Source organism: Arachis ipaensis, chromosome B04 (assembly GCF_000816755.2).
Source record: "Arachis ipaensis cultivar K30076 chromosome B04, Araip1.1, whole genome shotgun sequence".
Classification (NCBI taxonomy): domain Eukaryota; kingdom Viridiplantae; phylum Streptophyta; class Magnoliopsida; order Fabales; family Fabaceae; genus Arachis; species Arachis ipaensis.
Genome location: NC_029788.2, coordinates 39965734 through 39977241, shown reverse-complemented (window position 1 = coordinate 39977241; position 11508 = coordinate 39965734).

Below are 11508 nucleotides of genomic sequence, written 5' to 3'. Positions count from 1 at the left end.
CAGAGCTTTCTAGCAATATATAATAGTCCATACATTGCACGAAGATAGATGACGTAAACTGGCGTTCAACGCCAGTTCCATGTTGCAGTCTGGCGTTTAGCGCCAGAAACAGGTTACAAGTTGGAGTTCAACGCCAGAAACAGGTTACAACCTGGCGTTCAACTCCAAAAACAGCCCAGGCACGTGAGAAGCTTAAGTCTCAGCCCCAGAACACACCAAGTGGGCCCCAGAAGTGGATTTTTGCACTATCCATCTTAGTTTACACATTTTCTTTAAACCTAGGTTACTAGTTTATTATTTAAACAACTTTTAGAGACTTATTTGGTAACTCATGACATTTTAGATCTGAACTTTGTACTCTTTGACGGCATGAGTCTCTAAACTCCATTGTTGGGGGTGAGGAGCTCTGCTGTGTCTCAATGAATTAATGCAATTACTTCTGTTTTCCATTCAAACACGCTTGTTTCTATCTAAGATGTTCATTCGCACTTTAATACGATGGATGTGATGATCCGTGACACTCATCATCATCCTCAACCTATGAACACGTGCCTGACAACCACCTCCGTTCTACATTTGATTGAATGAGTATCTCTTGGATTCCTTAATCAGAATCTTCGTGGTATAAGCTAGAATCCATTAGCAGCATTCTTGAGAATCTGGAAAGTCTAAACCTTGTCTATGGTATTCCGAGTAGGATTCAGGGATTGAATGACTGTGACGAGCTTCAAACTCGCGAGTGTTGGGCGTAGTGACAGACGCAAAAGGATCAATGGATCCTATTCTGACATGATCGAGAACCGACAGATGATTAGCCGTGCGGTGACAGCGCACCTGGACCTTTTTCACTGAGAGGACGGATGGTAGCCATTAACAACGGTGATCCACCAACACACAGCTTGCCATAGGAGGAACCTTGCGTGCGTGAAGAAGAAGACAGGGAGAAAGCAGAGATTCAGAAGACAAAGTATCTCCAAAACTCCAACATATTCTCCATTACTGCAGAACAAGTATTCATTTCATGCTCTTTTATTCTTCGCAATTCAAACTGATAACTATAATTGATATCCTGACTAAGAGTTACAAGATAACCATAGATTGCTTCAAGCCAACAATCTCCGTGGGATTCGACCCTTACTCATGTAAGGTATTACTTGGACGACCCAGTGCACTTGCTGGTTAGTGGTACGAGTTGTGAAAAGTGTGATTTACAATTCGTGCACCAGTAGACATTACGTACTTAAGGCTTTAGTGAGTAGACCTAATGAGCTCGGTTCCTTATAATTATCAATATTTGATTTGTTAACAAGGATGGTGATCTCAATTACCTAAGTCTTAGCCAAGAGTTCTTTATCTTGCTTTCTTTAATTACTTGCTTGATTTACTTTTTCTTGTTTCTCTTATAAATCAAAACCCCTTTGCCCCTTTATAGCCAATAATTGACCACTTCATGGCAATTCCTTGTGAGACGACTCGGAGTTCAAATACTTCGCTTAATTTTTATTTGGGGTTTGTACTTGTGACAACTTAAATTTAATTTGATTTGAGGATTGACTATTGGTTTGGACTATACTAACAACGGAATTATTTTGTGGAATTCCGAACCGGTATGAATCCCGCCTATCAGGGAGTCCTTTGACAAGGTTGGATGGGAGTAGAATATGCTTTGTCAAGATCGTTGGAGACCTCTCTACCTAGGTTGTCATCTACTCCTTCATTTGAGTGGGTAAAACTTATCTCTATTCTCTTTACTGTCCCACTTGAGTATGGTATGCTTGAAACAGATGGCCAACTTAGAAGGCTTTGTGGAATTAAGCGTAAGAGAAGGATGTTTAGTGGTTGGAGTTACAAATCAAGGCTCATCAAGGTTGAGATTTCCAGAGCTAGATGCAAGGATTGGACTGGTGATCAATTGGTTGGATCTAAGGGAAGAGTTTGGTACTTCATTGAGAATTTGGATTGCTTGCCACCCTATTAGAACACTGACGATCAACTTGAAGATGGGTGCAGAAACAAGATTTGGGATCTCGGCATACAAGAGGATCAATTTTGGGAGCTGAAAGCTTGTGAAGAACTTCATCAAGGCTTGGTGAATTTATTTGGGAATGATGGAGCTTATTAGAAGTCCAAGCGTTGGTGGAAGTTTCAAGATGAGTTCAAGCACAAGCCACCATGACAGAGAGCTCACCAAATGTCCAACTTAAGGACTTTAACTAAAAGTGCTAGGTGGGAAACACCCCACCATGGTAAATTCTTTCTATTTTTCCTTTTATTTCTATTAGTAATAAGTTGAATTTTCATTTTTAATTAAGTTTATTTAGTTTAAGTTGTGATCCAGCTTGTTTAATGATGTTTAGATATATTCTGGTAGAATTTTAGATTCTCAATCAGCCTTAAAAAAAGGGATGTGACGCGTACGCGTGACCCACGCGTACGCGTCGATATGAAGTTCGCTCTCAGGTATTTCTGAACAGAGAGTTACGCTGAAACAGTGCGGAAGGGGTGCCTGGTGCACAAGCCAACCCACGCGTACGCGTGCTTGGTGCGCAGAAATTGTGATTACACTTTGATTATGTAAAATTCATTGCTCTTTCTTTCCCTGGTAATGGTGCCAAAAACATGATGCCAATACCCTGGTTCACAACTTCGCACAACTAACCAGCAAGTGCACTGGGTCATCTAAGTAATACCTTACGTGAGTAATGGGTGAATCCCACGGAGATTGTTGGTATGAAGCAAGCTATGGTCACCTTGTAAATCTCAGTCAGGCGGATATAAAATAGTAATAGGGTTTTCAAAAATAATTAATAAGATAGGGATAGAGATACTTATGTAAATCACTGGTGAGAATTTCAGATAAGCGAATGGAGGTGCTTTTCGTTCCTCTGAACCTCTGCTTTCCTGCTATCTTCATCCAATCAGTCTTACTCCTTTCCATGGCTGGCTTTATGTGATACATCACCATTGTCAATGGCTACTTTCGGTCTTCTCTCGGGAAAATGATCCAAATGCCCTGTCACGGCACGGCTAATCGTCTGGAGGCATAACCCCTGTCAATGGTTTCATCCTATCCTCTCAGTGAAAATGGTCAACGCACCCTGTCACGGCACGGCTATTCATTTGTCGGTTCTCGATCATGCTGGAATAGGATTTATTATCCTTTTGCGTCTATCACTACGCCCAGCAATCGTGAGTTTGAAGCTCGTCACAGTCATTCAATCATTGAATCCTACTCGGAATACCACAGACAAAGTTTAGACCTTCCGGATTCTCTTGAATGCCGCCATCATTCTAACTCTACCATTAAAAATACATAAGTGAAAGGTCCAGGCATGGCCGAGATGGCCAGCCCCTCTGATCTAGAACCAGGCGTCCAAAGATGTCTAATACAATAGTAAAAGGTCCTATTTATAATAAACTAGTCACTAGGGTTTACAGAAATAAGTAATTGATGCATAAATCTACTTCCGGGGCCCACTTGGTGTGTGCTTGGGCTGAGCTTGAGTGTTGCACGTGTAGAGGTCCTTCTTGAAGTTGAACGCCAGCATTTGTGCCAGTTTGGGCAGAGAGTTGGCGTTGAACGCCAGTTTGCGTCGTCTATTCTTGGCCAAAGTATGGACTATTATATATTTCTGGAAAGCCCTGGATGTCTACTTTCCAACGCAATTAAAAGCGCGCCATTTCGAGTTCTGTAGATCCAGAAAATCCACTTTGAGTGCAGGGAGGTCAGAATCCAACAGCATCAGCAGTCCTTCTTCAACCTTAGAATCTGATTTTTGCTCAAGTCCCTCAATTTCAGCCAAAAAATACTTGAAATCACAGAAAAATACACAAACTCATAGTAAAGTCCAGAAATGTGAATTTAGCATAAAAACTAATGAAAATATCCCTAAAAGTAACTAGATCCTACTAAAAACATACTAAAAACAATGCCAAAAAGCGTATAAAGAATAGATGAAGAAGAATAAGAAATGGAGGAGAGGGAGAAGGTGATGTGTTTCGGCCAAGAAGGGTATAGAAGGGTTGTGTTGTGTGAATTTAAAGAAGAATGGAGGGCTTTATATAGTGAAGGGAGGGGGGAAAGGTTTCGGCCATATGGGTGGGTTTGGGTGGGAAATTGGTTTTGAATTTTGAAGGTAGGTGGGGTTTATGAGGTAGGTTTATGGGGAAGAGTGGATGGATGTAAGTGGTGAAGAGGTGATGGGGAAGAGAGATTGAGGTGATTGGTGAAGAGTTTTGGGGAAGAGTGTTTATGGGATTGTGTGAAAGAGGGGTGAGAAGAAGTGAGTGGAGGTAGGTGGGGATCTTGTGGGGTCCACAGATCCTGAGGTGTTTAAGGATTTACAACCTTGCACCACATTAGGCATGTAAAATGCCCTTGCACACAACTCTGGGCGTTCAGCGCCAGGTTGGTGCCCATTTTGGGCGTTCAACGCCCATTTGATGGCCATTTCTGGCGTTGAACGCCAGAACCATGCCTGTTCTGGGCGTTCAGCGCCCAAACACTGCCCATTTTGGGCGTTCAGCGCCAGAACCATGCTCTGTTCTGGCGTTGAACGCCAGACAGATGCTCCTCCAGGGTGTGATTTTTCTTCTGCCGTTTTTGATTCTATTTTTAATTTTTTTGTTTATTTTGTGACTCCACATGATCATGAACCTATAAAGACATATAACTAAGAAAAATATAGTTAGATAAATAAAAATTGGGTTGCCTCCCAACAAGCGCTTCTTTAATGTCAATAGCTTGACAGTGGGCTCTCATGGAGCCTCACAGATGTTCATAGCATTGTTGAAACTCCCCAACACCAAACTTAGAGTTTGGATATGGGAGTTCAACACCAAACTTAGAGTTTGGCTGTGGCCTCCCAACACCAAACTTAGAGTTTGACTGTGGGGGCTTTGTTTGACTCTGCTTTGAGAGAAGCTTCTTCTGCTTCCTCTCCATGGATGCAGAGAGAGATCCTTGAGTTGTAAACACAAGGTTGTCCTCATTCAATTGAAGGATCAATTCTCCTCTGTCCACATCAATCACAGCTCTTGCTGTGGCTAGGAAAGGTCTTCCTAGGATGATGGATTCATCCTCTTCCTTTTCGAAAATTTCTGAAAGGTTATCTCTGGATTGTTGTAATTTAGCTTCTCTTAGTTTTCTCTTCAGGGTCCTTTCAGGTTTTGGATCTGCTTCAACAAGAATATTTTTGTCCTTGCTCCTGCTCATATGAAAAAGAGACAACAGAAAAATAATAATAATAGGGGTCCTTTTTACCACAGTATAGAGGTCCCAGTGTGAGTAGAAGAAAAGAAGAAGAAGAAATTCGAACACAGATGGAAGAGGGGGTTCAGATTTTTGGTGATGTGAGGAAGAGATGTTAGTAGATGAATAAATAAATAGAAGGAGATGAGAGAGAAGGAATTTTCGAAAATAATTTTTGAAAAAGAGTTAGTGATTTTTGAAAATAGTTTTTTTGAAAAATGTTAGTAATTTTCGAAAATTGAGATTTAAAAATTAAAATAATTAGTTAATTAAAAAGAATTTTTGAAAAAGAGGGAAGATATTTTCGAAAGTTAGAGAGAGAGAGAGTTAGTTAGGTAGTTTTGAAAAAGATAAGAAACAAACAAAAAGTTAGTTAGTTAGTTGAAACAAATTTTGAAAAGATAAGAAGTTAGGAAGTTAGAAAAGATATTTTGAAATCAAATTTTTTTTGAAAAAGATAAGATGAGAAGATATTTTTCAGAAGATATGATTGAAATTAGTTTTGAAAAAGATTTGATTTTTAAAATCACAATTAATGACTTGATTCACAAGAAATCACAAGATATGATTCTAGAACTCAAAGTTTGAATCTTTCTTAACAAGTAAGTAACAAACTTGAAATTTTTGAATCAAAACATTAATTGATTATGTTATTTTCGAAAATTTGATACAAAAATAAGAAAAAGATTTTTGAAAAATATTTTTAGAATTTTCAAAAATAACTAAGAAAAATGAAAAAGATTTGATTTTTGAAAAAGATTTTTGAAAAAGATAGGATTTGTAAAATGAAAATTTGATTTGACTCATAAAAACAACTTGATTTTAAAAATTTTTGAAAAAGTCAAATCTCATTTTCGAATTTATGAGAGAGAAAAAGGGAAAGATAAGTTTTTTTTTTTGATTTTTTTGAATTTTTAATGATGAGAGAGAAAAATATGAAAATTATGCAATGCATGAGAATTTTAGATCAAAACATGTGATGCATGCAAGAATGCTATGAATGTCAAGATGAACACCAAGAACACTATGAAGATCATGATGAACATCAAGAACATATTTTTGAAAAATTTTTAATGCAGAGAAAACATGCAAGACACCAAACTTAGAATTCTTTAATGCTTAGACACTAAGAATTCAAGAATGCATATGAAAAACAAGAAAAGACACAAAACATGCAAATGCAAAGATCAAACAAGAAGACTTACCATGAACAACTTGAAGATCATGAAGAACACTATGAATGCATGAGAATTTTCGAAAAATGCAAGATGCACATGCAATTGACACCAAACTTATAACATGACACATGACTCAAACAAGAAACAGAAAAATATTTTTGATTTTTATGATTTTCTAAAATTTTTTTGGATTTTTCGAAAAATTAATTGAAAAATAAAAATAAGGATTCCAAAATTTTTAATATAAATTCCAGGAATCTTGCATTCTTAGTCTAAAGTTTCAGTCCAGGAATTAGACATGGCTCACTAGCCAGCCAAGCTTTCAATGAAAGCTCCGGTCCAAAACACTAGACATGGCCAATGGCCAGCCAAGCTTCAGCAAGATATCAGAATATACTGCTCATTACTTATCAAATATGTAACTTGCCTCTATGCTGATGGTTTGGAAGCCTTAGTCCAAAAGAATTTAGACATGGCTTTGCAGCCAGCCAGGCTTCACATGCTTCATGAAACACTAGAATTCATTCTTAAGAATTTTGAATCTAAAAATTTTTTTTTCTTTTTTTTTTTTGAAAAGAAAATGAAAAGAAAGTTACCCAATCTGAGCAACAAGATGAACCGTCAGTTGTCCAAACTCGAACAATTCCCGGCAACGGCGCCAAAAACTTGGTGCGCAGAAATTGTGATTACACTTTGATTATGTAAAATTCATTGCTCTTTCTTTCCCTGGTAATGGCGCCAAAAACATGATGCTAATACCCTGGTTCACAACTTCGCACAACTAACCAGCAAGTGCACTGGGTCGTCCAAGTAATACCTTACGTGAGTAAGGGTCGAATCCCACGGAGATTGTTGGTATGAAGCAAGCTATGGTCACCTTGTAAATCTCATTCAGGCATATATAAAATAGTAATAGGGTTTTCAAAAATAATTAATAAGATAGGGATAGAGATACTTATGTAAATCACTAGTGAGAATTTTAGATAAGTGAATGGAGGTGCTTTTCGTTCCTCTGAACCTCTGATTTCCTGCTATCTTCATCCAATCAGTCTTACTCCTTTCCATGGCTGGCTTTATGTGATACATCACCATTGTCAATGGCTACTTTCGGTCTTCTCTCGGAAAAATGATCCAAATGCCCTGTCACGGCACGGCTAATCGTCTGGAAGTATCACCCTTGTCAATGGTTTCATCCTATCCTCTCAGTGAAAATGGTCAACGCACCCTGTCACGGCACGGCTATTCATCTGTCGGTTCTCGATCATGCTGGAATAGGATTTACTATCCTTTTGCGTCTGTCACCACGCCCAGCAATCGCGAGTTTGAAGCTCGTCACAGTCATTCAATCATTGAATCCTACTCGGAATACCACAGACAAGGTTTAGACTTTCCGGATTCTCTTGAATGCCGCCATCATTCTAGCTTACACCACGAAGATTCTGATTAAGAGATCTAAGAGACACTCATTCAATCTAAGGTAGAACGGAAGTGGTTGTCAGGCATGCGTTCATAAGGAATGATGATGATTGTCACGTTCATCACATTCAGGTTGAAGTGCGAATGAATATCTTGGAAGCAAAATAAGATGAATTGAATAGAAAACAGTAGTACTTTGCATTAATCTTTGAGGAACAGCAGGGCTCCACACCTTAATCTATGGAGTGTAGAAACTCTACAGTTAAAAATACATAAGTGAAAGGTCCAGGCATGGCCGAGATGGCCAGCCCCTCTGATCTAAGAACCAGGCGTCCAAAGATGTCTAATACAATAGTAAAAGGTCCTATTTATAATAAACTAGTCACTAGGGTTTACAGAAAATAAGTAATTGATGCATAAATCCACTTCCGGGGCCCACTTGGTGTGTGCTTGGGCTGAGCTTAAGTGTTGCACGTGTAGAGGTCCTTCTTGGAGTTGAACGCCAGCATTTGTGCCAGTTTGGGCGTTCAACTCTGGTTTTGGATCCTTTTCTGGCGCTGGACGCCAGAATTGGGCAGAGAGCTGGCGTTGAATGCCAGTTTGCATCGACTATTCTTGGCCAAAGTATGGACTATTATATATTGCTGGAAAGCCCTGGATGTCTACTTTCCAACGCAATTAAAAGCGCGCCATTTTGAGTTTTGTAGATCTAGAAAATCCACTTTGATTGCAGGAAGGTCAGAATCCAACAGCATCAGCAGTCCTTCTTCAACCTTAGAATCTGATTTTTGCTCAAGTCCCTCAATTTCAGCCAGAAAATACTTGAAATCACAGAAAAACACACAAACTCATAGTAAAGTCCAGAAATGTGAATTTAGCATAAAAACTAATGAAAACATCCCTAAAAGTAACTAGATCCTACTAAAAACATACTAAAAACAATGCCAAAAAGTGTATAAATTATCTGCTCATCAGTGCTCCACACGTACGCGTCACCTGCAATTTTGCCAATCCACACTTAAGCGCCAGCGACGCATACGCGTGGAATGGAACTCGGCGTTATTTGGTAATTGGACAGAGAGTTGGGCTGGAGGTGTGCTGCAACCGTGCGTCTGGCACAACCAGTGGTCACGCGTATGCGTAACCGACGCTTACGCGTCATTTGAATTTTTGCTTATCCATGCCTACGCATGGACGATGCTCACGCGTTGAATGCCTTTTTCTATTTTCACGCGCACGCGTGACCTGCACGCGCGCGTCGCTTTCGCACCTCTTTTAAACCTTTCTTCTTCTTTCTTCCTCCTTTCTTACTTTCTTCTTCTCATTTCTTTTACTTCTCATCCTTATTCTCTTTCATTCTCATTTACTTATTGTATTTGCATACTTTCATTCATTGCATTTCAACTTTGTGCATATTTTTATTTTTTTCTAAGTTTATTATTTTTCCATTGGTGTTAAATGTTCTTCTCCAACTGTTGCATTTTTTTGCTTGCATTATTTTGGTGCTTCGTGACTTGTTTTATATTGTTGGGTATTATTATTCATAGTTCAATGCTAATTTTTTATGACACTTGTATTCTATTTGCATTGATATGCACTTTTACTATCTTTCATGACCCACTCTCTCCCCCAATATTGCAATTTTTGCACTATTGATATGCCATTTGCTTCTACTATTTTTTCACTTGTATGTTGTAGCTACCATGTAGTTGAGACCCTCATTATTTGGTATTAACCCACCCATATTTTATTTGTTTTTTATCTTTATTTCTGGGTTACTTTTCTTCCTTTTTCTCTTCTTTTAGGATGGCCACCGAGAAGGGAAAGGAAAAGCTTCTCAATCAGGCAACAGACAAGTCCATCTGCATAATCTTTGGAGAAAAGCATCAGTTGTAGCCACCCGTCCACTAGCACATCTTTGCATGCATCGAGGACGGTGCAATCTTTAAGTGTGGGGAGGTTGATACCGACTTTCGTGGGTTAGTTACATTATCTCCAACACCAATGTGTAATTTTCTTTGTTAGTTCATTGTTGCATTTGCATGATTGATTGCATGTTTGTTAGATTTTTGTGCATATTCTACCACTACTTGGTTGAAGTGATGAATTCTTTTTCAAGAAACTATTTTATAAGCATTTCACTAATTTGAATTAAAGTTTTTGTTAAACTTGCTTGAAGAAATTTATTTTGGAACATGGTTTAGAGCAAGAATGATGCACCACTATTTCGTGGTGGATTCTATGTTGAATTTAGGGGATTTTATTACCCTTTTCCCACATTTATTCCATGAAATGGCATGGTTTCATGTATTTCTCCTAATTTGTACTTAAATGTAAAAACATACTTTTTAGGCCCTTAATTGGTTAGTTTTAATTCACCTTTGATTCTACTAGATGCCTTGATGTGTGTGTTAGTAAATTCAGGTTCAAAAGGCTAGGAATGGATCAAAGGAATGAACAGAAAAGCATGCAAAGTGGAGGAATCAAGGAAAATCAAGAATTGGGAGAATATTCATTGACGTGCACGCGTGGAATATGAAGTCGCGTGGCGACGCGTACGCGTACATGACGCGTACGCGTGGAAAGCGAAATTGCTAAGCGATGCGTACGGTGACCCATGCGTATGCGTCGATACTCGCACGTGACCTCATTAAAGTGAAAATGTTGGGGGCAATTTCTGGGCTTCCCAGGCCCAAATCCAACTCATTTTTTAGCCTATTACATGCAGAAATCAAGAGGAGTCAAGGGGGGAGAACACATAGTTTAGTGGACATGATGCTTTAGTTAGTTTCTAGAGAGAGAATATCTCTCTTCTCTCTAGAATTAGGTTAGATCTAGATTAAGATTTCTTAGATCTAGGTTTAATTCATGTTTTAATTTACTTTTCCTTTACAATTCCTTGTTCTTCTACCTTTGCTTTCTCTAGTTTAGCATTTGAATTCTTGTAATTGTTTACCTTATTGTTGATGCACTCTTGCTTCTTCTATTTTTCTTGAATGCAATTCATGTTTGATTTCTTTTATTGTTGATTTGAATTGTTGCTTTTAATTTCCTTGCAATAAGTAGTTGTAGATTTACTTTTCTTGCAATCTTATCTTGCTTTCTTTTTGTACCTTCCAAGTATTTGATTAAATGCTTGGAAGGATTTTAGTGTAGATTTTTCTCCTCTTGGCTTTGGTTAAGTAATTGGAGACTCTTGAGTTGTCAAACTCTTTTGTTGATTGATAATTGGAAATTGCTAATTGATTTGAATGACACTAACTCTAGTCTTTCCTTAGGATTTGACTAGGACTTGTGGACTCAAATTGATTGATCCACTTGACTTTTCTTCATAGTTAGAGGTTGACTAAGTGGGAGCAATGGACAATTCTCATCACAATTGATGATGATAATGAGGATAGGACTTCTAATTCTCATTCCTTACCAAGAGCTTTCTTAGTTATTAGTTTACTTCTCTTACAATTTATCTTTCATGTCCCTTATCCAAAACCCAAAAATATGCATCTCATAACCAATAGCAAGAACACTTCCCTACAATTCCTTTGAGAGATGACCCGAGGTTTGAATACTTTGGTTTATTTTTATTGGAGTTTGTACTTGTGACAAACAATCTTTTGCATGAAAGGATTATTTGTTGGTTTAGAAACTATACTTGCAATGAGA